Here is a 27,596-nt window from a genome sequence, read left to right as displayed (position 1 = left end):
GTCAGCAAGCTGAGAGTCGGGGAGGTAATGTGTGAGTGAGAGGAAGATGGGGGAGGGCAGAGAGAGAGGCTTGGGACCTTGTGGAGTTGGGAGCTTGGTAGAGGAAGGACCAGGTGGGCTGACTTTGGAATCATCAAACTGTTGTAAAATACCCATGAATAACTCCTCTTCTGGTCTACCAAACTTTCTCACATTCTATCCTTTAATGCTCCAAAAGCCATTAGGAGGTGGGTGACATAGTTCGGAAACTGAAGCATGGAGAAATAATGTTGCCTCCTTAAACAGATCAGGTCTGAGATGAAGTTGAAAGGAGGGTGAAATCTTCAACTGAGATGAGGAGGGCAGAGCCGGGGTACAGAAGTGCTGCAGTTTTCTAGTACAGGAGGGAGCAGTTGCCTTGGTGGGGAGGGGTCAGCCTGTAAGTGCTCTCCTGCAGAGAGCCAGGCTGGAGGCTTCCTGAAGACTCTGTAAATCAGAGCTCCCAAGTGAAGCCATTACCATGTTTGCAGCCCATAGCCAGATGCCACTGCTTGAGATGTTATTTGGAGTTTAGTTTATCACTCCTGCTGCTGTAAATCCTGCCTAGAGGAGATTCTAAGAGGTGGCTGTGACTCCTTGCCACTCGGAATCCCCAGCCACTGGCCTGTCTCAGACCTGATTGGCCACTCTCCCAAGGCCAATTGGAGAAGTTTGGTCTCAGCCTAATGTGGGGGATGTGAGTACCTGGGCCCTGGGGCTAATACCCACCTAATCCCCTGGTAATACCTAACTGGCTTTCTATCCTGAGGAAATGTCCAGCCTTGCAGATCAGTGAAGAAGCAAAGGTCCATGAAGAGTATTAGGGCTGTGTCTGTCTGCCTATCTGTCTGTCTGTCTACTCCTCCCACCACCACCATGCTTGTATCCTTCCTTCCACACTTGCCCTCCTCACCATTTCCTCTGTTGTCTGGCCCCCTCTCTGTCCACACCATTCCTCAAACTGAGCAGCATTTACCCTGCCCTTCTGACACTGCAGATTCCCAGCTCCTATCCTATAAGGCTGCCCCGGTCTTCTACACAAATCTTCATGTAGCCTGTCTACTGTCCTTTCCAATGCTGCATGTGCAAGCTGCTGTGCGATGGGCCACCTTCACCCCCTCCATCCCCCAGGCCCTCCTACGGATCCTCCAAGGGCCACGGAGTGAAGTCTTGCCATGTCCACATGACATACTCCACTCCACTCTCAGTTCCTTGAGAATAAGAACCTTGTCCCCTCACCCCTGCATTGCCCTGGTTAGCTCTGGATAGAGCACCTTAGAGGAAATTCAGTAAGCGTCAAAACTGTGGCCCTAACCCCCCTCACAGCGTGGGAAGCACAGAGGTTACTAAATAAGTCACTTAGTTGATAGGGTCACAGTCAGGCCACTTTCTGCACCCATAAGCCCCCAGTACCCGGTCCCTCAGAGGCACTGTTCTAGACACTAGGCTGAGCTACTGTCATTGCTCACCCTTTCAGAGATCCAGCACTTTAAGTCCTATGGGCTCTTCCTGGGACGGAGGACAGAGTCTGCAAGGCTTGAGTCATTCTTTCTGGTAAGTGGGTAAGGAGTAAAGTAAACAAAACAAAACAACCTAAGCCATTCAGAAATAGTGGACAGCAGCAAAAAGGAAACTGAAGACAGGGCTGGCATGAGTGGCCAATGCACCACTTCACAGGGCAGAGCCTCTGCATTAGCAACATTGCATCAGCCAAGCTGAAGATGCACCCAGGAAGGAAACTTTACCTCTTGACCCAAGTTGGAACAGACAGGCTCTCCCACACCCAGAGCACTGGATCTGTCCCACATCTCCAAGCTTATCATACCACGGCCTATGACCTATTAGTGGTCATGCTATTGATCCGGTGGGTCATGACTAGCATGCTGAAAGAACAGGCAGTAGAGCCCAGAACAAAGATCCTACGCTCATCAGGGACGCTGCTCACAGATTCTTGTTTCCATTAACATGCCTTGGAGATTTGTTAAGCATGAGATGTATGGCCTGAGTTTTTATGTATATTTTTTGTGCATATGTGTTCTTGAATAAGTGATGCATATGTGTATGTTGATGCCTTGCATATGAATGCACGAGTATGTGGAGGTCAGAGGATTAACCTGAGTGTCATCCCTCAGGTACCGTCCTTCTACCACCCTAACCTTTTTTTTTTTTTTGAGACAGAATCTCTCACTGGCCTGCAAACTCTCTTCAGCTGGGCTAGGTTGGCTGGCTGGAAAGCCCCAGGGATCCTCCTGTCTCTCCCTCCCCACTCTGGGATTACAAGCCTGCACTATCACTTCTGGCCTCTTCCCTCTGTGGCATCTTAGGGTCAAATTCAGGTCCTCAAGTTTGCAAGGCAAGCACATTACTAACTGAGCCATCTTTCCAGGCATTTGCAGTGGGCTCCCACTCAAATATGAAGAGCACTGGCTGATACTGGAGACCTATACCATAACAAAATCTACTCTCACTCACTGATTTCATATAGCCAGTATGATGCTCTATGAAGATAGTAGATTCTGTACCATAGGCCAGGTGAACAGAACAGGGGTGAGTAAAGAGCAGAGGGGGTGGGGGGACAAGAAGGAAATGAGAAGAGGGTATTCCCAGTTTCCACTTGTACACCTAGAGTGGAGAGGAGCTGTTTTACCAGCATGCTGTGGTCCCATCCAGGATCAGAGACTTATGGTAGTCTCCTATGCTGCCCTTGAGGCCTGAAAAACCGATGAAGAAGAAGCAGGCACAAGACCTGTGGTCCTGTCAGTGTGCTCATAGTAACCAGCCAGAGAAGCCTCTGAAAAACACACAGCTCTATTTCGGTCACTGCTTGGATATAAAGGCTTCTCCCAGAGACCAGCTAGAAAGCTTGCATTGCATATGCCAAGGCATGCGTGCATGTGTGTTCGCGCGCACACACACACACACACACACACACACACACACACACACACACACACACCATTAACTCCAAGAGGCCTGATGTGGGTTTGTCTCTGGCCATGTCCGTCCAGGAACTGCAGGTGAGTTTGAGACTGGCTGTCCTATGTGTGTATCTATGTAGGAGGAAGCCACAGGCACACCTCCTTAAGATCTGTTTCCACATTTCACTGAAGTGCCACCTACCCACTATCTGGCTTCTAGTCCCACCCATGTCCTTTGGAAGTTGCCTCTGAGCTGGCAGGTGGGCTTGTCTGTATAAAGACTTCCTCTCTGCATGCCTACAGAATACCCATGGAATTATGCTAAGCTCATCTCTCTGTTTGGCTCACAACTCTCTCTGTGTCTTTCTCTGTCTGTCTCCCTGTCTCTGTCTCCCTTTCTTCCTCTATGTCTGTCTCTGTTTCTATCTATCTCTCTGTCTGTCTGTCTGTCTGTCTGCCTGTCTGACTGCCTACCTGTTTGTCTCTCCCAGATTCACAGGAACAGTAGTAGGAGTAAAGCTCTTGGGGTGGGGGATGGGGGGTGGGGAGTGGGGGGTTGGGGGTTCCCTCTAGGGTCCGCAGGCTGCCTGAGTCCTTGCTTTTCCTTATAGGGAGGAAGCACAAAAAGCCAGGTCTGCCAAGGCTTCCTGTCAATCTACAGCCATTTATCATGATGCAGAGACCTTGTGGGGCTCTGTGGTTTAGGGATTTCCATTAGGCTGAGCATCAGAACATCACCTGTTGCTTGTTAAAGCCTCCCCCTTTGTGTCTGAGCTGGTACTGAACTGAAGCAAAGCCTGTGGTGGAAGCAGCAGAGTCCCACATGGCAGCTTCCCCCTCTGGGCACAAGGCACCTGTCATGAGCCTGGAAGCATGTCACAAGCTGCCTCATCTCCCAGAACATCAAGAAACAAGAATAGAAATCAGGGAGTGACAATCCCCACATAATCTCCAGCCTTGTCCTCAAAGCCGTCCCTGCCCTCACCATCCCTGTGGTTACCATGGACACCACCTGCTCATGTCTTCACCTGGTTACTCCAAAGACACACACCATGCACCGTGACAACATAGCAATCTCCACCATTACAGCTAGCAGAACTCTACCCTGCCCCATGACAATGTAGCTGTCCTTATTATCAATGCAGTAAGAAGCTAGCCCGGCTGTCATTTCCTCCATCAGAGCAATCCAAGCCCCACCCTAACTATAACCATAGCAGCCACTTCATCTTCAATATGATTAGAATACTGACTTATACCAACAGGCCAGCCATTTTCACCCTCATGCAATCAGAATTCCATCCTATGCTATGATAACAATGGCCATTTTCACCCTGTAGGTGGAGACCCAGCCAACAGCCTATTTCTACTGTGCAACTAGAACCTTACCACACACCATGACAACTACAGTCATTTCCTCCATCAGCACAGTTGGCACCTTAGTCTACACCATGACCACTACAGTCACCTGCTCCATCAGTGCAATACAAACCACACTAGGCCATGACTGCAACAATCATCTTCACCACCAAAATGAATAGAATAACCTTACACCGATATATATTAGTCACATCTACCACTGGCATCATTGGAACATCACTATATACCATGACCTTGACAACCATCTCTACAACCCACAGGAACTTGCACCACAGCATTGCTACCACAGGCCTCTCTTCTCTAGGATAACCAGTACCCCACCCTAGACATGACCTTGACAGCCATCTCTACCATCAGTGCAACACAGTGACACCTTTCCTGTCATCCCACCTCAATATCCCACTCCCTTCACATGTATGGCTTACTGACGGCACTGCACAGACCTGACTCAAAGCTCTGTGTGTGACAGAAACACAATCTAGCAATCATGCATTCAAAGAGAAGCCTCAGGAAGACTGATCTGAAGTTTGTCAGCTTCCTCGAGTCCTAAGACAGAGCCCTGACCTGTAGTTGGAGGGAATACCAGTCTTGCCAAAAGATCCAGAAAGAGGGCTCATGGCATATAAAGCCTTGTAAGGTCTGCTGACCCAAGTTCCATTCCAGAACCCATGTGGTCAAAGGACAACTCCCTCAAGATGTCCTCTGATACCCACACTCACGCCCTGGCACTTGTGCTCTCACACGTGCATGTACATATGCACACACACACACACACACACACACACACACACACACACACACACACACAAACAAAATATGAAAATTGTAACCTAAAAAATAATCGAATGCACACCAGGCTTCCACAGTGATCTAGCAGAAGGCATGGAACGCAAGGCCAGTCACGAGAGGCCCCTTCTATATGATAAACCTAGGCATGGTGAGTGTTGATAGCTGCCCAAAAAGAACAAACGCACACTGAAGGAGGGTACAAACATCAGGTTCATTTATCATCCCAGGCACTGGCTTGTGGAGCTTATTTTCACTCATTTTGAAGCTTAGATATGAAAAGAAGGCCATAAGATAGGACAAGCTCCTAGGTTAGCCAGGGTGCATGGTCTACCTCTGAGACTTCTGGGAAAGAGGGAGGAGAGAAGGGAACTGTGAAACATGCCCTGATCCCTTGCCTCTATGAGGAAAGGGGGCAATTCTTCCCTTGGCTTTTTCACTGCCCCCGAAGGTTGAAAGGAAAACCAACATGGTGGTCTCCACCTGGAGGTAGGGTCTTTGGATGCTGCCTTGGCTAAAAGGGGGGACAAGAAGAAAGCCCCTTATTGCAACCTCCACCAAGGTGTACAATACAGATACAAAGGGCCACTTTCTCATGTAAAAGCCCCTTGCCAGAGCTAGCTTGATTCTTGGCTTCCTTTCATTCTGGTCCTGAATCCCAAAGGGCATGAGGGATACATGGCCACAAGGGTAGCAAGAACAAAAGAAACACAGGAGAGGTGGATTTATGCCCTCTGTTCAGTTGGCACAGTAGGAGGACATGCATTTTGTGCAGATTTCTCCTGTGATCTTCTGGGAGCTCCCCTGCACCCCACCCCCACCCCCAGGCTGGTCTCGGGGGTGAACATGCAGATGTGACCAGCTAATGAGGAGGTGTTTCGGAGTTAGCAGGAGGGAGACAGCTTCAGCAGGCATTCCAGGGGACTTGACCTCATGAGTGAATTCTTGAAGTTCTGTTGGAAAATCCACAATGATGCAGTGCTCTGTGCCACTGGGAAATGGCCTGCTAAAGAAAAATGGTGCCTGGATGTGGGCCGTGTGAGCGGCTAACGACTCTGCCTGTCCTTCACCTATGAACACCATTCTCTTTCTCTACTTTTCAGCCTTTTTCTCCATTTTCACCTCTTTCAAGAATATGTTTTTGGCTTTGCTCATTAACAGGGACTGTATCTAACTAGGTAGAGCACTAGCCTAGCATGCATCGGGCCTGAGGTTCAATCTCCAGCTCTACATAAACTTGGCATGGTGGCATACTCCTGTCATACCAGCACTTGTGAGGTGGAGGAAGGAGGATGAAAAATCCAAGGTCATCATTGGCTGTATACTGAGTTTGGTGTCAGCGTGGACTACATAATACCTCATCCCTAAAACAAATAATACAAACAAAATCAACAGGCTAAGACTCTCACACCAGATATCTAAGTGGCAGTCAAATCTTAACCCTAGTCATCATGGTCTTGACCTTGGCCTAGGTTGGCCTAGGTTTCTTAAGAAAACATTCCACTCACCCTCCCACAGTCGGGTTGGGACTCAAGGTCTGTGAATCTGTTATATGAATCTCCTCTCTGTGTCTGGGGAGCAGGAGCTGGCCTGTGTCCATGGGTCTTGCTGCTTTTCTGTGCCAGGAGGCTCAGCAGCTCTTATCCATAGCAGTTGCCACACCCTGCAAGTGTGAGAGCCAAGTGATTCTGAGTTTCTGCCTCTACTCCCACAGACAAGGAAACTGTCCTATTTTCATTTCTGCTGCTCTGATAAAAAAAAAATCCTGACAAAAAGCATCTTAGAGGAGAAAGGGATCTATTTCAGCCTATCATTCCAGGTTACAGCCTATCTCAGCACATTGCAGGAGCTTTCAGCACTAGACATGTTCACAGTCGAGAGCAGAGGCCAGGGGATTTGCTTGTTTGTCTAAGATCAGCTCTATTTCTCCACTGTCATAACAGGGAGAACCCCCTGCCTAGGGAATGGTAACACTCACAGTGGGCTGAGTCTTCCCATTTCAGTTAACTTAACTAAGACAATCACTGTTATGTTTTTAAAAATAAGAAAATAAGATGATAAGATGCCAGGCAACAGATATTATATTATATGAGGTTTATTAAATGAGCATGGGGAGAGAAGGAAAGGGGGAGGGGTACCCCAGAGAGAGATAAAGATAGAGATAGAGACAGAGGAAGAGGAAGAAGGAGAGAGAGAGGGCAGAGAGGGAGTAGAGAGAGACCATGGGGGTTTGTCCTTTTATATAGCTTTAGGCAGGGCCACGCCCCCTTGGCAGGTAAGCAATGACATCACAGGTAGGCCGAATCTGGGGCAGAATCCTAACAATCTCCACACATCAATTCAATGTAAACAGTCCTTCACTGAGACTATCTCCCCAGGTGATTGTAGTTTGTGTCAAGCTTACAACTAAAGCTAAATCTGGCACAAACTAGGGTACTGGGAGGTCAAATGATGCCCAAAGTCACCCAGCAAGTAGGCAGCAGGGCCAGGTGTGACTGTCCCCTCCATAGGATATTTTAGTTACCTATCTCATCACTGTGATCACATATTTGATGAGAAACTCCTAAGAGAGAAGGGATTTATTTTGACTCAGGTTTTGAGAGGATACAGTCCATCTAGGTCAAGAAAGTACCACACAAAGGGAGCCTAGAGACTGGCAGCAGGAGTGTGCATGCAGCTATTAGCTCACATCTGGGCAGATCAGAAATAAATACAGGACAGAAAAATGAGGTGTATGTATGAACCTTGAAGCTACTAGGCCCCACCTAAGGAAGGGTCCACACCTTCTCAAAACAGCCTTGCCTGCTGAGGGGCAAGGGTTCAAATACACAAGCCTGTGAGAAGTGTTTCATATCGAAACCATAGCAGGCTGCCTCCAAGGGCTGGCAGACAGCATGCTGCAGCAGAGAAGACACAGGTCTCTGTTAAGAGCCACTCTGCAGCCAGAGGCAGCCCTGATGCACACATTCGGTAGCCAGGAATTGGGGTTCAGTGAGCATGTCACCCTGGAGACATCTATTTTAGCGTCAGTTTGTATATTTTCCCAATCGTCGTCAGCTAGTCGAGAGGTCACGTAAGCTGCAAACTGTGCCAGTTTGGAGGCAGGGAAAAGTGGGCCTACAGAAGGTTCTTAGACCTCAAGGTTAGGACAGCATGGTGAAGTCAGGAGAGAAAGTGGGCATAGAAGGACATCTGGGTTGATCACTTAGGCTCAGGAGTTGGGGACTCTGAAATCACCTATGCTCACTCAGGAGTTTGGCTTGGAGCCCAAAGGGCACAGCCTTCCAGTGACCAGAACCTGAGATGGGGTTCTTTCAATCCACAGAGACATCCTTCGAGTTTGGTTGTTTCTAGGAACAGTGGTGGCCAGGATTCATTCGACCCTCCCTGCACCAGCAAAGCCTGAAAGTGCGGCCACTGCGTGTAACACCTTTTACACTCTGCCTAGTGCCTGCACCAGAAAGGCCCCATGAGAGCTCAGCAGAGGTGCCAGTGGGTAGCAGGGAAGGAACTTAAATCGGGACTAACAATGTTGAATTTCCAGAAAGAAATTGTCCTGTATGTTGTGGAAGATGCTACAAGTACACCTGTCTGACACCAACTTTTACTTAACCTACTAGCCTGGCCATTCACCCTGACCTCACTCTCCACTCTCCCTCCATCTAGGTCCTGCTTCTTCCAGCAAAGCTGCCTGGGTGTACTCTGTCCACACCTGCTGGTTTTCCTGTCTCTAGTTCTTGACACTGGCATCGGAATCGCAAGGTGATTTTAAAACTTGAATGGCCAAGCAACACCCAGCCTGATGAAGTTAGACTCTCTGGGTGGCGGGGGAGGAGGGTGCTGAACTTCGGGCGCAGGGATTCTTAAAGCTCTTGGGTGTGCCTAGTAGAACCACAGCTCTCTCTTACTAGCCTTATTCAGCTCCTTTCAAGATTCAGCCCCAGGTGTCTCAACCTAGCATCAAATATTTATTGAGTCGGGCACTATTCTAAGCACTGGATATAAAAATAATAACGATAGCTAATGCTTGTTGAGAACCTGCCATATACCAGACACTGTTTTAAGTGCTTTCCATATATTAACTCATTTAACCCAAACCACAGCTCTGTGGGAGGGACCAGGAGCCTCCCTTTCATGCCCATGAAGAAATGAAAAACACAGAGAGTCACATAGTGTCTGGGTTTGCATTTACATAGACTGAGATGAAGAGTTTGTGCCTGGATACGCTCTACTCTCCTCGTCTTGCCCCATTCTTCCCTGAATGGCTTACAGGCCTCAGAGATGCTGCAGAGGGACCAAAGGGCGTGCTGCACGGTGTAGTTTAGGGAGCACCAAGCCCTGGGTGGAGAAGTGGGTGAGGGTGCAGAGCAGGTAAAGAAGCAGAAGGACCATCACCTGGCTGACCAAGAGTATGTTCTGTCTGAGTGCTACTGGATGCCTTTATGAGGCACCCAGTGCCTGTGTGTGTGCAGCGAGGCGAGGTAGTTAGAGAGACAGGGACCCAGAGGCAGGTCTATGCAGGAGGCTGGTGTAGTGACCTATGAAGCCTGGCTAAGAAGGACTCACCTCCTCCTGAAAGCCTCCAGGTTTTTTTTGTTTTGTTTTTTAACCTCATGTCTCCAACCCCACCATGGTGCACCCTCCCAGGATTTCAATAAACATCTCCTGACCGCATGTGAATACGATGGAGAGATGCTGAGCTGAAGGGCCTCTTCCTCCCTAGATCTGAGACTTCACACGCCTTGCACTGACCATGCTACCCTCAGCACAGTCCTCTTCTTGCTCCTCCCTGGTCTCTGAGCTTCCAATTCCATACTCCTCCCTCATGGGAAGGTAATACTGAGCTGCAGATAAACCAGAGGCTGTACCTTACCTAACAGGGCAGCAGGGGCAGAGCGAGATATGGTCCAGTCCACCAGAAATAGCTGAATCCCAGAATTCCCGACATTTGCAGTGGACATTTCCAACAGTCGCAGTGCCTTAGTGGGCAGTGTGGCCGTTGCATTCCTCCTGCCTCTACGAGGGAGCTTAGGGTCAGGGCCAGTACCAAAGACTTGGTGTACATGGTACACCAGGTAGCCCGGAAGCTGTGTATTGCCCTGCTACCTCCAGCCACATCAGCAGAAGGAAAAAGCAGGAAGAAGGCTTTCAGAAGGACACCAATCAGATGCCTGAGCAGAGCAGAGTTGAGCTTCCTGGTGCCACACTCCTGCCCTGAACTTTTTCTGCGACACCTTCGAAGATTCCACCTGCTCTGCTTGCTCCTGGATGCCTTGCCTGTCTTTGGAAGTGCTGAAGCCACAGGCCACAGAGAGCCAGAACTGGCTGACCCACTGGCTAGTGGGCAAAGGGAGACTACAGCCCCACCCCTAGGACAGCGGGTTCCCTTCCCCCTTGTGGGGCATTCTTCCCACATATTTTTAAATTTTTAAACCCTAATTTTTTTTGAGAATTTCATACATTAGTAATGTATTTACATCACACCCCTCCAGTTCCTCCTGTGTCTTCCATATGATCTTGAATTCATGACCTCTTCTATGATTAGTCTTGTTCCATGTACACTCATGTAGGTATGTACGTATGTATATAAAATGTTTGGAGTCCAGCTATTGTTACCCGTGTGTACATGTGTTTAGAGATGGGCATGTATTTAGAACGGGAAACCTATCAGGGGCTTTATCCCTAGAGAGAACAGATTCTTCCTAAAGCAGCCATTGACTGCCTATGTTCTTTATTTAGGGGCGGGTCTTGTGAAAATTTCTTCTGGCTGGGTTGGCACATTGACTGGTGTTGTCTTACTCAGTTTCTGTGAGAGAAACCATATTGTTGAGATCTCTCGGGTTGTAGGAATCCTATCACATCTAGAAGGTAGCATCACCTAGCAGTCCTCATGGTCCTCTGGCTCCTACACTCTTTCCACCTCATCTTTCGCCACATTCCCTGAGCCTCTTGTATGGGGCTCGTGTTTCATATGTCCTGACGAGGCCTGCCGCCCACACCATTTGCTAACATCGCAAGGAGAGCACAGGGGCCCAGCCTGGTTCAGCTGTCTAATCTTCTGGCGGGTCTCCTTTCTTGTCAGTTTCCTCACTATGCACCCTAGAAACCAGTGGCTGTAACAAAACCTTTGTCTTGTGGAGAAACCAAGGACTGAATGAGTCCCGATTGTAATTTGCTCAGAACAGGGCCCAGTATATGCTAGTACTTACCCAACATGAACATTGGGGAAGACTTCCTGGGTGAGCCTTGAGGAACCAGGGCCACTATCCAAATCACAGACTTAGTCTATGACTTAGTTTCCCTAACTGTTCAGTGGGGGAGTTGACCCATCCCTATGAATGACCCCAACACCCTATGAATGCCCTGTTAAGGATTATGAGACTGTTTAGAAGTTAAAAGGGGAAAAGTCTTTTCCAATGGGGAGGCTGAATGGCAGAAGAAGGGCCCATTAATAACCCTGACCGGGAAGCTGTGTGGATTTTATGGGTCCTGGGGCCCAAGCCACTCTTCTTTACATCATTCAGAATTTATATACTCTTGTCATTGTCCCATTAACTCTTGTATTCAGCTGCCCTAGAAGCAAGCCTGGCATTCACAGTACCTCTGCTGCCTGACCAGGAACATGCAGCCAGTGCTGCTTTCAGTCCCCAGCTGGGGTAGGAGTGAGCCACATCCAGTGAGAACCTGGTTTGGAGCCCACTGGGTTTCTACCATCAGCAGATGTGCAGCCAGCAGGAGGGCTGACATGCCTTCTCTCCCTGCTGAGGACGGATCAGACAGTGACAACTCCATCAGATGAAATGCAGGAGCCAAAGTCTCTGCCTGGCCCATCTGGCCTGCCCTCTGTGTATCTGGCCCTGAGAAGACTGAGGCCTTACCCCTGAATAGATGGGAGGTGATGGGACCTTGCTTGACATATATACATATATGGCAACAGGAGCAGCAGCCCAGATGAAACTGGGTCCTCTGCTTCTCCTTAGTTGTAAGATGTGTGACTTTAACAAAGGCGCCCCAGTGCCTTTCTGAGCCTTGATTTTTCTTCTTTTCCTGATATGACTACCCAGTGCTGGAATGAAGGCTGAGGTAGTATACACACCAAAGGGCGGAGCTGTGGTAGAGAGGGCTGGAGAATGTGTCACTGTCCTCAGGACTCAGGGGCTCTGAGCACATCACAGCCACTGCTGACTGACTCTAGGCTGTGACCTCATCTCTCTTTGTGTCTCAGTTCCTTCTTTCTTGCCATTTGAATGAGGCCGCCTAATTCACCAGATACAACAGCATCCCTAGGAGGTTGCTTACCAGGGTTCCACAAACACAGGCACTAAGAGAAGCAATGTCCCCTCAGGTGCTCAGAGCAGGGAAAGGCACAGCAATTGACACAAGGGGAGCCTGTGATTGCGCTTATGAATTGCTATCTGGAAAGATCTAGAAACAGCGAAGAGAAAGCATCTTGGTAGGTCTGCAAGAGCGTTTCTAGATTGAGTTAACTGAGGTGAGAAAAACCTACCACAAACAAATAATAAATAATAAAACCCATCTATGGTGGTGTAGGTGGCACCATTCCACAGGCAAGAGTCCCAGAGTGAATGAAAAGAAGTGAGTTGATGATCACCAGCACTCATCTCCCTCAGCCTCCTGGATGTGAAAGCAATGTGGGTGCTGCCTCACCTTCCTGCCATCATGCCTTCCCCACCACGATGGACTGTGTACTCTCAAACCGTGAGCCACCACAACTCCGTTCTCCCTTAAGTAGCCTTCTGATAGGTGTTTATTTTGTCACAGCAGTGAGAAAAGTAACTAATATAGGCCTCAACTCCTGGCTCAGCCCCATGTTTGCTGTGCTACCTGGTGCCCCCGGTCACTCTTAATTTTAAAACTGAAAGTCTTGCTTTCACGAATTCCCAATTCCAGCAGACTGTGACAGTTCCTAGGACACTCAGTACCCTTTATAGCCTCAATTTCCACATCTGCACATATGCCACTTTTTTTTTTTCCAAAGGAAAGGATGTGCACAAATGATAGAACCAACCAGGGCTTAAGCACAAGACACCACAGTCCAGAACCTGTAGCCTGCTGTACCTCTTCATGCAGTCAGTAGTCAGGACATCCCTCTGGGTTAAGTATTGGTGTTAGCTTCAGTTTACAAAAAGGGGAAAAGCTTCAGCGAGAGAAATGCCTAAGACCACAGCTCTTAGAACTGCCGAGGTTGGAGTCCAAGCTTCCAAAAAGCTGTGGTCACATTCTTTCAGCCCTCAGATCCAGGTCCTGATGTCCCTAGGTCATTTTAGAATCACAACCTGGGACAACAGTGCTTGAGAGTGTGGACATAGGACCAGAGTTTTGAGGTTTGAATGCAAGGTCTGCCATCTTACTTGCTGTGTGACCTTGGGTAAGGAACATAACTGCTCTGGATGTCCCATCCTTGTCTGGAAAACAGACAGGACCCATCCCATAGGATCAGTGAGAGTATGGCATCAGCAGAGCCTATGGTGGCTGGAGAGAAGGCTCGGTCAGCAAAGTTCTTGTCCTGCAACCCCGAGGACCTGAGTTCCACCCCTACAACCCACAGTAAAACAGAACGAACCAAGCATGGCAATATTCTTGAAGTACCACTCCCAGTACCAGGGAGGCAAAGGTGGATTCCTGGAAGGTTGCTGGCCAGCCTTTCTTGCTTACTTAGGGAGCTCCAGGCAAGCAAGAAATACTATTCAAAAAACAAGGTAGCTGGTAGCTGGTGCCTAGGAAAAGAATGACACTTGAGGATTTCTTTTGGCCTACACATGGGGGGAGGAGGAGGGAGGAAGAGGGGGAGGGAGGGAGGGAGGGAAAAAGAGGAAGGGAGAGAGGGAGAGGGGGAGGGAGAGGGGGAGGGGAGAGGGAGGGAGGCAGGGAGAGAGAGAGAGAGAGAGAGAGAGAGAGAGAGAGAGAGAGAGAGAGAGAGAGAACTTGTATTTGTGCCTTGCTGGGTTCACACAAAGCTCTGATAACCAGAAGCCACTATTACAACATTATAACCCAAGCATGACCTGGTCACTTCATTAGGCCCTCTGATCACCAGTCTTTTCACATTTAAAAGAAGGCAACACCATACTTCTTCCCTAGCATGGGGTCCAGAGGAGATTAACCGAGCCACAGGTATAGCTTTAACACGTAAAAGGGCCACACACAGGCACAGGAGAGGGCGTAATGTGTATGTAGCAGAAACACAGTACCGCAGGTAACAGGGTCTAACGGAGAGAACTCCCTGCACTAAAAGCCAAATCAAGAGAGACAAAACAGAGAAAGACACAGCGATGCAGGGCAAGACTGAGAACGGGAGAAGAGACAGAGACTAGGGGCTGAACCCAAAAGGGAGATTGATGTGGAACTGCAATTTAAAAACCAATATACAGTAAATACTGGCCTGACCGCTGAGTGACAGAGCAGCAGGGAGACCTGGCCTGAGTTAACTCACCTCCCCCAGAGCCAGTCTCAGATGTCCCCCCCCCCCCCCCCACCCCCGCCATCTTTGTTCTAATATGTGGGCCACAGTGCTCTCTCCTCACCTGGGTGTTATTCTGAGGAGCTTCGTCCTCAGATTACACACTGTACTCAATGGCTTGAGAGTTATACACAGGTTTGACACAGACTTTCAAACTGGGCTCCTGGCCTGGACTTCTTACACAGCAGAGAGGCCCTGGTTTTGGCTTCTGTCACCATGGCCTGACTGTGTACTACACAGGGAGTGGCCCAGCCCCACCTCTCCTCTCAGACCCCTGCTGATGCCCAACCCCTGTCCTCTCCAGGGGTTACCCCCACACTCATCACTATGCCAAGTCCCACTGTGGATACTGATCTCATGATTTCTTCCTGCCCCTTCCCTCCTCCCACTGTTCCCTTAAACTGCAGGCTACAGGCATCCTGCTCTCGTTTGCTTCCTGTAGCTATGATAAGCAACAGCAACTTGGGGAGGAAAGGGTTTAGTTCATCTTACATTTCTGGGACAGCTCATCCCTAAGAGAAGTCAAGGCAGTGACTCAAAGCAGGAATTGGAAAAAGGGACTGAAGCAGAGACCATGGAGGAGTGCTGTGGCTGGCTTACTTTCCTGCCTTACTCAGTTTGTTTTCTTACACAACCCAGGACTAGGTGCCCAGAGGTGGCACAGCCCACAGTGGGCTGGGCCCTCCCACATCAATCGTTAATCAAGACAATGTCTCCCACTCACGCCCACAGGCCAATCCGATGGAGATGATTACTCAAATGAGATTCCAGCTAACCAGACGAATGTCCTTTGAGTCAAAGTAGCAAAACTACCTAGCACAGTCCCCTCCACAAGGGGTCTCCTGCCTTTTGGGGGGGGGGTGTGCAAGGCCCAAAGCCATTTCCTTGTTCTCAATATTTTGGCAATTCATTCACCTCAAGAGCTCAGGGGTCCTTTTTGCTCATCAACAGGGTCAGCCCTGGGGAGGGCCCTGGAGAGGGTCAGCCCTGGGAAGGACACTGGAGAAGGACTCCACCTTGGTGAGGCACAGGTGTTATCACTCAGGATACGAGTCTTTTCTGACCTACCCTCTACACAATGAGGACGCCAAATCAAAGGCCTCATGTCTCCACAGAGGCTCCCCATCCTACCTCTAGTAGGCACCCACACAATCTTTTTGCTCCACACCCCACATGTACGCCCTGAGGAGATGGAGACCATTATCAACACCCTCCATGCTGGAGCACTCAACCCCATGCTGGAGCATTCAATCTCCCATGCTGGAGCACTCAACCCCATGCTGGAGTACTCAAGCCCCCTTATGCTGGAGCACTCAACCCCATGCTGGAGCATTCAATCTCTCATGCTGGAGCACTCAACCCCATGCTGGAGCACTCCACTCCTCCCATGCTGGAGCACTCAAACCCCATGCTGGAGTACTCAACCCCCTATGCTGGAGTACTCAATCTCCCATGCTGGAGCATTCAACCCCCCCCCCCAATGCTGGAGTACTCAACCCTAATACTGGAGCACTCACTACAATTCCCCAAGGTTCCAAACATGCTCAGATGTGCCTCTAATGCCCAACCCTTCAACAAGCTGTGCTCTATAGACACAGCCTGTCTGCATCTGCTTCACCAAACTGTATAGACTTTCTCAGATGGAATGTGGGGTGGACTCCCACATGGAGCAAGTGTGGGCCATATACCACCCTCACATGATGCCCTCTCCTACCCACCCCCAACACTTCACTGAACACACTGTAGCCATGAAGTATAACAAACAAACAAGCAAACAAACAAATGCCTTCAGCGGAGAGAACTCCCTTGATAATGTCCTTGTCTCACTTTCCCCTCTTGTGTAATGGCTACACAGTCATTATAGTGTGTATGTGTTCCTGCCTATTAGACGACAATAAAAAATATCATACATTCTCCCAAAGTAATGTGCACTTTAAGAGTGGTCACTGGGATAGAATATTTTGTAAGTGGGTGCACAGTGGACCCTCTCCATACTTGGAAGACTACTGTATCTACAAGTTCTGTCATGGCTAGTTTTCAAGGTCCTCTAGTGCCAGAGATAGATCCAAGGATTTTCCATATAGTAACTCATTTAATTCTGAAAGCCTAAAAAGAGACACTAGTATTATTTCCATTTCATAGATGAGAAACACAAGGCACAGATAGTAATTTGCAAAAATTTACACAACCAGTAAAATGGAACCCTGCAGAAACTCCAGTAGTTGTGTGCCTGGACATAAACATGTACACATCACTAAAGATCTCACGTCCATAATTTTAGTGCCCAGATCTTTAAAGATAAGCCACATTCCTCTACACCATCCTCATCATAGCCTAGACTTTCTAAGAACGAGGGACCTGCTTTTCTAAGAACAAAGAAGACTTTTCAAGTATAAAGGACCTGCCTGCCCTTTGTAACTACTCTCACTACAGGCACGGTCCCCTATCTGAATGATAGACATTCAGAGTCTTGTCTCTTTACACACTGGGTACTGTTCCCCTTGTGCAGGCCCATATTTATCATGCTCTTGGTAGCTGTGACTGTGGAGAGAGGATCAAGGATCTATTCTAGGGTCTTTCCTCTCAGTTCCCCTTAGTCCAATCCAGATGACGCAAGTACTCAGGCCACAAGGAAGCTTAAATGGTTCTTTTAGGGTCAACTGTCCCTAGATTAAGACCATGGTCTCAATCTCTTTATCTCATTGATTTGTACTTGGGTAAGATGGTAAGGTGTCAGCTTAAAGTCAGGTTGGAGGGGTGTCTGGGAAAGCAGCTTGAGGGTTTTTTCTTAAGTTGTCTTTATATGCAGCACATCGTCTGCATCACTGACACAGATTATATAGTCATCATCACCACCTCCCTCTGATCATCTCTATTATTGTCATCAACACCATCACACCTACTCTGTCATCATCACTGCATCATCATCATCATCATCATCATCAATCATCATCAATTAGGAGCAGCAGCAACAGCATGTCATCATTTTTATCATTACTATACCACCTGTACCCCACCATCATTTTCATCTTCCCATCATCATTCCTATCACCTCCACTCCGCCATCCTTATCATTCCATTATCATTGCCATCACTTTTTCATCACATCATCATCACCTTTATGCTACCAACTATCACCACCACCATCACCATCCTTGTTGTCATCATCATCATTTTATTGTCATTACCACCACCTTCACTCCATCATCATGGTCACTATTGTTCCATCCTCATCATCACCATAATTATCATAGTCTGTACTCCAGCAGCAGCAGGATCTCATCATCCATTCAACATCATCACCATTATCATCTTCATATCACCATAATCACCATTACTATCATCATCACCCTTACAACCAAACCATTATTGTAACCACTATTACCTCCTTACAATCATCATTACCACCACACTGTCATCATGACCCTCAGCACTACCATTTATCAGCCTTATATCATGTAGTTAGTCATACATGACTTTGGCCGAATCCTGAACACACACACACACACACACACACACACACATGCGTGCACGAGTGTAGACAAAGAAGTGCATCAGAAACCAATCAGAGCTAGGATCTCCATTAACAACTCCACCAAGGCCTAACACCCACAGAAATAAACGGGCTACATACAATGTTAAGCCAAGTGGCCGCTGAGACTATGGGGCAGCATGAACTGGAGATGACTGTGTTTGCATCATCAAGCCTGCTGGATGGCACATGGCAGACTTTCAATGGGTACTGGGTAAACTCATCTGAACAGAGGAGAACATGTGACCATCAAATCATGAATATGGACAACGGATATTGGGTTGTATCACTGTACTCTAAACAATCAAGCTACCTGGAGTCTTTTTTCCATAAATTTATTTATTGAATCATTTTACAGCCTGATGGTAGCCCCTTCTCTCCTGTCCTCTCAGTCCCACCTTCACACCCCTTCCCCCATTCCCCTCACCTTCTCTGAGAAGGGGAGGCCCCCTCATAGGTACCAACCCACCCTGGCATATCAAGTTGCAGCAGGATTAAGCTCATCCTCTTCCACTGAGGCCAGGCAAGGCAGCCCTGTTGGAGAAAGGGATCCGTAAGGCAGGCTGGGGAGTCAGAGACAGCCCATACACCAATTGCTAGGGGACACACAGGGTGACTAAGCTGCACATCTACTACATATGTGTAGGGGGCCTAGGATTAACCCATACATGCTCTTTGGTTAGTGATTCAGTCTCTGTGAGCCACCATACGTCTTGAGGTGGTGGAGGGGCCACCTCAGAATAAACAAAATGATACCTGTCTCCCATGATATGGGAAAGAAAAGTCATGTTCCCAAGAAGGAGGATGGAGCCTGGCATAGTGGCTCACATCTATAATTCCAGCATTGTTTGAGAGGGAGCTGAGGCTAAAATATTTCCTTGAGTTTAAGGCTAGCCTGGGCTACATAGTAAATGTCAGGTTAGTCTGGACTCAAGAGTAAGATTCTCTCTCAAAATAAAATGAAGAGAAGGAAAGGAAGAGGTGCTGTGGGATGAGACCATGAAAACATAAAAAGGCCTGCTGCTGAGGAGCAAAGATTCCTGGATGAGGATGAGAGAGCTTGCCCCACCTTGAGGCTGACCACAGTCCTCCCTTCTCTCCACATTAGTTGGAGGTATTGCAGACCAAAAGCCAAGAAGGAAGAATGGCCACCAATCAGTCTGGTAGGAAACCTATGTCCTGAACCACAAGAGAGAGACTTTAGGGCCAGACCTACCACCCAGTGAGATCTCCCTGGTCCCCTGTTTCACATCATTAGCACATGAATAGAATTTAAGCTTCCTGTTTCCCTGGGTCATCTACAGAGCAGGAAGTGCTGTGGTCCTCTTCAGTGACTGGGAAAATCCATGTGCTTATATGGATCCTGCTGCCTGTTTGACCTGCTCCCATCCCATCCAGTTCCCTCATCAATGCAGAATGTGGCCATCTTCATCCATCCTATTGTGTGAACTTGGGCCTGTGGGAGCCACAGAGGTGCTCTTTGTAAGAGTACACCTCTGTGTGCAGGTGCAGTGAGCATATAGGAGGACATGCCTGTGCATATATGTATGGACATGGAGTGTGTCTAGTGTACCTTGGCATGAAGGTGTGAGTGTCTGTACTCCTGTAGGTGGGTGTATTTTAATGTAAGTATGTAGTTGTGTACAGGAAACAAGGAAGGAGATGCCTGCCTTCAGCTGCAGCCCCAGATTCTGGTCCTTTAAAGGAAACTCAGTCAGAGCAGGGCACCAAGCCAAAAGAAACATTTGACCAATGCTGTCTGGCAGAAGAGGGTGAGGAAAAGGTCACAGGTTCCTAGCTCCATCATCCTGGGGCCTGAAATAGGTCAGCAGAGGTTCCTTTGCTCTGAGGCAGTACTTCGCGAGCTTGTAAATCAAAAGATCACTGGTTTGAGCGGGTGGAGTGTGGCAGCACACTCCCGTAATCCCAGCACTTGGAGGCAGAGGCAGGCAGATCTCTGTGAGTTGGAGGCCAGCCTGGTCTACAGAGTGACTTCCAGGACAATCAGATAGTGAGACCCTGTCTCAAAAACAAACAAACAAACAAACAGGATAATTGGTCTGATCCAGAAGGACCTAAGAAGAACAGCTAGATCCATTCTGAGGTGAGGATAAGCAGGTAGAGGAACAGCCTAGATCTCTACTCAACAAGCAGTGCAGGTAGATGAAGGAGTACATGTTGGAGACCAGAGTATGTCACAGTTGCAGCCTCATTTACAGCTGTTCAGCACCAAGAACTTCCGCTGGGTGTACTGTTGTCCCGCAGTTCTTAGCAGCAACTAATATGGAGGGGTGGCTGGGAAGAACACCATGGGATCCAGAGAATAAGAATAGAACATGAGTCCCAAACAAGAAGAAAGAGAGGTTATCAAGGGGCTATTGCATTTCCAGGGGCTCATTTAGCCCAGACAAACCTTAACCTCAAAACGTAGCTGACAATGACTTTGAACTTCCGATCCTCCTGTCTCCACTTCTGAGTGCTGAGATGGCAACAGTACACAACCAAACATCATTTTATGGGGTACTAGCAGTCAAGCCCTGGGCTTCAAGCATTATGGGCAAGCACTCTACAAACTGAGCTACATCCTCACACTTTCCCAGAAATTTATTAGAGACAGGATCTAAGGCAAGAAAGAGAGGCTGGTCCTCTGGGAAGAGGAAGACAGAGAAGAAAATCTAGGCAGGAGCTGCAGAGAGAAGAGGGATTCAGAGATATCCAGGATGCTCCTGCCATTGTGCCTTGGGTACAGCTCCTATGGGTAGGGCGTGAATGGCTATAGGGTACCTATTAGTAAGTGTGCTGAGCCCTCCTGCCCCTGGCTGTTACTGTAAATACAGGACAGTGATTAGCAGGACAAGACCTGCTGCGGACAATCCCACAGATGGGTGAATTCTTTGACTCAGTTTACCACTTGTGTCTCCATGTTGTTTGTGTCCCCAATGCCCTTGGCTCATGGGGATATCCTAAACAGCAGACCCAGCTCTATTTAAATCAATGATGTTCTGGTTCTCTGTGGTTCAGAAGTCAGGCCATAGCCTTGTGTCTTTTCTACAGAACTCTTACACTTTCTTCTGCTCAATCTCCCTCCATCAGGCAAGGAGATGAGATGAGGTAGCACAAGCATGGGACCCCCAGCACACAGCTGGATAATCCCAGGATGCTCCTTTGCCTGTTCTGCTCGTTCGACCCCAATATTGTCACAAGCCAGGTGACCAGAACTTTCTTACCTCTCTGACCTTTGTCTTCTGAACTCATCTTCTGACTCCTCTAAAACTAGCCTTGTGCTCCAGGCCAGAGCACCCTGGCCACCTCCCTTCTCCATCTGAGGCCCTTACACAGGAAACTGGGGGGAGGGGGAGGGGGGATGGGGGATAGAGCACATGGAGATTGCTGAGGAGCTCCCAGTGACTGTGACCTTGGCTCAGGGTTGAGGTCACTGGGTACCAGGAATCTTCTAGCACCTGCTGCTGCTTCTTGCCCCTGGATCTATGAATCTCTGCTCTCTGCTGCTTCTGTCTGTGAGCCCTAAGACATGCAGACTCAGCAGGGAAGATATCGCCCCCAAGAGGGGAAAGGACTTCTTGGTGGAGAGGCAACAAAAGTGAAATAAACAAAACCCCTCTTTTTTTTTTTAATTTACAAAACACCTTTCTTTTTTCCATCTACAAGACACCCGCTGTGTGCCCAGTGTAGAAGGGGAAACTGTACATCTGTAGGATTCAAATCTCGTGGGACAAATGACTAGAAACAAGTTTCTGCAAAGTGTTCTTAGAGGAGTAATAGCGAAAGAAGATGGAGAAGCAGTGGCCTAAGGGCCACACCCTCTGTCACTACTGTGTCCTTCAGAGACTGCTACCTGATGTACATGCTGGTGAGTGTCCCTTCCCAGCTGGTTGCCCTGGATCCTGTGATCCACATGGACCTCATGGCTCTACCCAGCAACCTTGACTGTTCTGTTCCCTTAAAAGGCACAGTGCCCACTGGCACCTGATGCCTGATGGGAACAGTAGGCCCACACAAATCTGGTCCACAGAACCCAACCAGCAATGCCCCAGCCCTGGCTCTGACCTCTGGCCTTTTGCTGACACAGGCACCGACTTTTAGAGTGAGTTCTAACATCCAAAAACCAGACCTTGACTAACAAAGATTAGCCTCCTTCACCATTACACACGAGACAAGAAGAATCTCTAAATGGAACCCAGTGCTCACCCCGCCATCCGCCCCCCCCCCCCCCCCCCGCAGCCAGTATCCTGCCAACAGTGCCTCTGAGCTGTCCTGACTGTCTAGTGTCTGTTTCTAGACATGTGACTCTGATTCATGGCTTGGGCAGGGCTGAGCCAGAGCGGAGCTCTAGAATGTACGCTCTCAAGTTACCTCACAACCGAGTGTATACCTGTGAACTCCAGCACTCGTCAGACTAAGGCACGAGGATCATAAGTTGGAAGCTGGCCTGAGCTACATAACGTAACTTACTATCAAAGGGGCGGAGGGAAGTCAGATGTGGTGGCAAATGCCTCCAATACAGGATGGACATCTGTGAGGTCACAGTGCAGAAGAGACAGCAGGGGCTGGAGGAGGAAAGAGGTACGTGCTTCACACTCAAGCCTCAGGCATGGAAGGATAAGGAACTAAGCTTGCAAAGCACAGAGCCTGGTTTTCGGAGCAAATATCCATGGCTAGAAGACCCCAAAGTATACAAGGTGGAAGAGAAATAGGTGCCAGGGTCTCAGAGGGGAAACTGATGGCCTTAAATCCATCCCTAAAGTTTTCTGGAGAGCATCCTGGTGGAGAAGGAAGGCAGAGGTGCCATCCTCCCATTCTCAACATCTCTGAAGGCCTCCCCCTGCCTCCCACCTTTCCCCATAGATGGAGTAGTTCCTGGGATCTGAGAAAGAGTACGGAGCCTACCAGGAAAACATGGGTCAGCACACATTTGCCGGATGTGCATGGTTATTTCATTTCATGGGGTGAGACCATGGGTCTCAAGTGACTAACAAAAATATGGCAGAGTCAGAATTTGAACCTAGCTGACCCAAATTTAATTTTTATCCCAGTATGTGACAAAAGGACCGTAAAAGTCTAGCTCTGCTACCTTTGCCCAAAGAAATCCACAGCCTTTGCTCAGAGTCCAGCTCTCTCTCTCTCTCTCTGTGTGTGTGTGTGTGTGTGTGTGTGTGTGTGTGTGTGTGTGTGTGTATATGTGTGTGCATGTGAGTGTGTGTGTGTGCATGTGTGCATGTATGTGTGTGTATTGTGTGTGTATATGTGTGTATTATGTGCGTTATGTGTATGTGTGTGTGTGTATGCTTCTTTGCTCCATTTCTCTGCCCTCATCTGGTAGCCTCTCCCACTAAACTGTGACCCCTCTAGGGTCAGTCACTGCTCATCCTTGCCTCAGGATAGGGGATTTTTGAAAGCAATTCTAATTTCAACATTAATTTCCAACTGCCCCTGAGTTGAACCCCCCCCCCCCACCCATAGGCTGGGAACTTAGAAGTTTCTACACACCTCCAAAACAACAAAAAGCATGATAAAAGAATAGACTTGCTCCACCCTTCAGGCTGGCAGTTGGAAGCAAGAAGCCCTGAGTCCTTGATTTTACTTTGAAGCAGGAGTGAGGAGAGAGAAAATAGGTTCTCTGTTGAGCCAAATCAGTGCCACAAGGTCTTAAAGCATCTCCTGTTCCTGTATGTACCGCTTATTCCCTTCCTCCATTCTCCCATTCTGCTCAGCTTGGTCTTTCAATGCTCTCTGTTTACCCTCCCCCCCCCCCCAGCTGCTCACATACCTAGGCTTTGTGAAAAAGCCCACACTTCAAAGAAAGACATAGGATCCCAGCCTCCTTTCAACCATGGCAGAGTCTGTCCTGTCCCTGGAACTGTCACTGGGAGCTGGTCTCCTGAGGAGCATCACCAGAGACTGCACCAGAAATGATCAGTTTGCTGCTTGTGTTCCCTGGGGTGAGGGCAAGACCAGGAATTATCTTCAGGGCAGGAATTAGACCAGAATGGGGCTTGCAGCAGAGCAAGGGAAGAGGCCTGGAGGAGAGGCTACAGAAGTCTCCACCCCTTGCCCACAACAGAGGGAGAAAGGATGCATCCTAGTCAGTAGGGAGTGGGTGCAGGGGAGCAGAGCTGGGTCAGGGAGCCTGACACTTCAAGCTCAGGACTGAACACTGCCAAGCACAGCTCTCTCCTATCAGCCTCTGACACGTTCCCTTGGCAGGTCCCACAGGCCTCCGGACCACATGGCTTGCTGTTTAAAACTCACTCTGAACCCAGGACATGGAAAAAAAAAAAATCCCCAAAAAACCCAGTTGATTCAGTCCCATTTCATGGGTCTCCCTGATGCACAAGCACTCATTCCCAGCAGCCCCATCCAAGTGCAGCGGCCCAGTTAAAACCTCTGCTGGAGCCTAGAATTCCACAAGCCTGGAGGTACTTTCTTTCTTAGCTGGGTCCTTACCCCAGCCCCAGGAGTCTGATCTCTCAAGCGACAGACAGACAGACAGACAAATGCACGCACGCGCGCGCGCGCACACACACACACACACACACACACACACACACACACAAGTACACTGCTTTACCAAGGATAGAGGGTTAACATCTATAGCCATGCTTGCAACTCCAGCCTGGAGGACAGGCTCTAACAGCCCCTCTCCCTGCAGGTGCCTGTCTGTTTGCAGCTGTTTCTGAGTGCACTTGGCATGAGTCTTGCTCAGTTCCTCTGCAGGCTCTGCCTGATTCCTGTTCTCTCTCTCCTCTCTCTCTCTCTCTCTCTCTCTCTCTCTCTCTCTCTCTCTCTCTCTCTCTCTCTCTCTCTCTCTGTCCTCTCTCTCTCCTCTGCTCTCTCTTGCTCTGGCTGTCTGGTCTCCTCTCTCTGCAACCCGATGCTTCTGTCCTTTATGCTCTCCATGGGGAAGATAGGGAGCAAGGCGCTGCCCTCCTCCTGAGGTCTGACTTGCTATTCTCCATCCTCCCTGCTCAGGCCAGCTTTAGAAGCAGGGCAGGGCTGGGTGGGAGACAGAGACCTACCAAGCTGGGCATGGCTAATGCTATCTTACATATTGCTTCATCCTGGTGTTCTATTGCTCCAAGCCCTTCGGGTGCACACAGTCCTCTTGATCTTGCTTAGATCTGCCTGAGGCCAGGATAGGGTCCCTGCAACCATACCTCACTCCCTCCCCTCCATAGCACTGCATCAACCCCCACTTATCTCCACCCCACCAGGCCAGGGACCTCATAATCTTCACTCAGACCCCAGGAACGTCCTAGCCTGGCCTGGCATGCAACAGAGTCTGGAGGCAAAGTTCTGCATTCAAGGATTGCCTTTTAGGAGACTAGAGTCTCTTCCTCCAGCTCCCAAGCCTCACCCAGACTGAAGCCTCACCAAGATCTGGCTCTCTTCCCTCCCCATCAGTTTCACCCCCTTGCCACAAACACACACTATCAAATCACAACATAGGAGGCAGGATGAAAAAGAGAAGAGATCCAAAGATGCCTAGGATGGAGGTAGTCCTCAAGTGAGGCAGGAAAAGAGGCAAAGTTCCCCTGTTTCCCCGGATGCGCACATCTCTGCGCCTATCTCCGGTGGACACCCAGAATCGCATCGCCAAGACGCAGCAGCGGCAGCCACTCACCTGGGCAAGGCGGCATCTACCCGTGGTGGGGAGGCTCCGAGGCCGGCTCCGCAGGGCACCCGGGCTCCCTGGCTCTGCCAGGCATCCTTTCTGGCCCGATACAGGCTCACGCTAAGCTCTCCAGCTGCAGCAATCCAGCGAAGGCAAGCAGATGGTGGCCTCGGACCATCCACGCGGGGAAAGCCCTGAGCAGCTTATTCAGTTATATCCATGGCATTTAGCAAGAAGAAGGGGCGGGAGGGGGAGTACAACTTGTGCTCTTCTTTTCCAGATTTAAAAAAATAAGGGGAAAAAAAGGAATAAAAAAGATAATCCCTTCTAGGAAGATGAGAGTAGGATTTTCCTGATTGAAGAAACCCTGGCATCCCCAGGAACCTGCGGCCTCTTGGAATGTGGGGTGTCTTCAAGTTCAGATAAGCCTATCGTGTGTGTGTGTGTGTGTGTGTGTGTGTGTGTGTGTGTGTGTGTGCAAGAGAGAGGGAGCCAAGCACTCACACCCACATGCACACACACAAACACACTCCCCCGCACTCCCCTCATGCACACTGCCCCCCACGCGTGCGCGCACAAGATCTCTCTCTCTCTCTCTCCTCTCTCTCTCTCTCTTCTCTCTCTCTCTCTCTCTCTCTCTCTCTCTCTCTCTCTCTCTCTCTCTCCCTCCCTCCCTCCCCTCCCTCCCTCCCTCTCTCCGTCCCTCCCTGTCTACCCCCTAAACACACACACACACACACACACACACACACACACACACACACACACACACACACACACACACACACAGTGATCGCACGGGTCTGGGAGGATGCTGCGCGGGTTGAGCAGGCAGCTGCGGCCAGCGGTGCAGACAGCCTTAGAGACTCAGGGCGCCCCAGGACCGGGCGGCAGAGCGAGCGCACCGTACCCGCCGGCGCTGCAACCCCCAGTGGCCGCTTGCGGAGCTGCAGCAACTCCGGACCCCGGCGCCTGCCTCAGGGATGCACAGATCGGCGGTTGGGGCAGCGTTGGTTCCGGGTAAATGGGCTGGAGGTGCAGCCCCGCAGGGCCACGAGCCTGGAGAACCTGGAGGGCCGGCTCGATCCACTGCTCAGTGACATGGCAGCCCCTTCGCAAGCCTATCCTCGCGGCCGGGTCGAGCCCGTGCTGCCGCCTCTCGTACAGAGCGCGTCTTGCACGCGGCAGCCAGTCCGCCGCCTGCCGGAGGAAAACCCGGCCGCGCTGGCCCAGGGCTGCGGGTGGGGGTAGCTTAGTACGATGGCGGAGAAACCCAGCTAGTTTCCCAGCACTTTAATCTAGAACAAGCCACGCTGGGTGTATGCACACACAACAGACTTTTCCTGAACGTTTCAAGACTGTCCAGGTGAACGGTACCGGGAAGCATTTGTTGGATCACCCAGCACCCAGTCCTCCTCCACCACCCCACACACATGCCATAACAAGAAACTGAGGCACCAGATTAAAGCAGAATGTCTAAGGCACATGGTAAGTAGTAGAGTCATTCTGGGCCATTTGTGGGCTTAGAATCACAAAGCTGGGGCAGCAGAGGCTCGGTGGTCTTTGGCTTATCAGTGGCCAGTTCATGGAGAAGGTAAGACTAGGTGAAAGCATTCTGGGCTTTGAAGAAGAGTGCCACATGTATCTCTCACTGTGGAGCCAGTGAACTGGGGAGCCCAGTTGTTGCTCCAGCTGTTAAAGCTAAGGGCAAAGAGCATGCCTCAATTCATTTCTGCTCTCCTGGTGGCTCACTTGTTCCGTGCACCTGTCCTAGTTACCCACAGGGAGGCACATGTGGTATGTGGATATGCCTCTGTGGACAAACATTAGTTCAGCTGGATTCAGCTGGAT

General features: G+C 49.5%; 1 protein-coding gene across 1 annotated transcript in view; it reads right to left on the bottom strand.

Annotated features, from left to right (window-relative positions):
- Lrfn2 (leucine rich repeat and fibronectin type III domain containing 2) overlaps positions 1-26,331 on the bottom strand; it is a 168,759-nt gene extending 142,428 nt beyond the window's left edge. The window contains exon 1 of the mRNA XM_051153042.1: positions 25,755-26,331. The gene's annotated coding sequence lies outside the window, so the exon portion shown is untranslated. The remainder of the gene's footprint in view (positions 1-25,754) is intronic.
- Between the last annotated feature and the right edge of the window lie 1,265 nt (positions 26,332-27,596).

Source organism: Acomys russatus, chromosome 11 (genome assembly GCF_903995435.1).
Source record: "Acomys russatus chromosome 11, mAcoRus1.1, whole genome shotgun sequence".
Taxonomy (NCBI): Eukaryota; Metazoa; Chordata; class Mammalia; order Rodentia; family Muridae; genus Acomys; species Acomys russatus.
The sequence above is the reverse complement of the archived record's forward strand: the minus strand, read 5'-3'. Positions and strand labels throughout refer to the sequence as shown.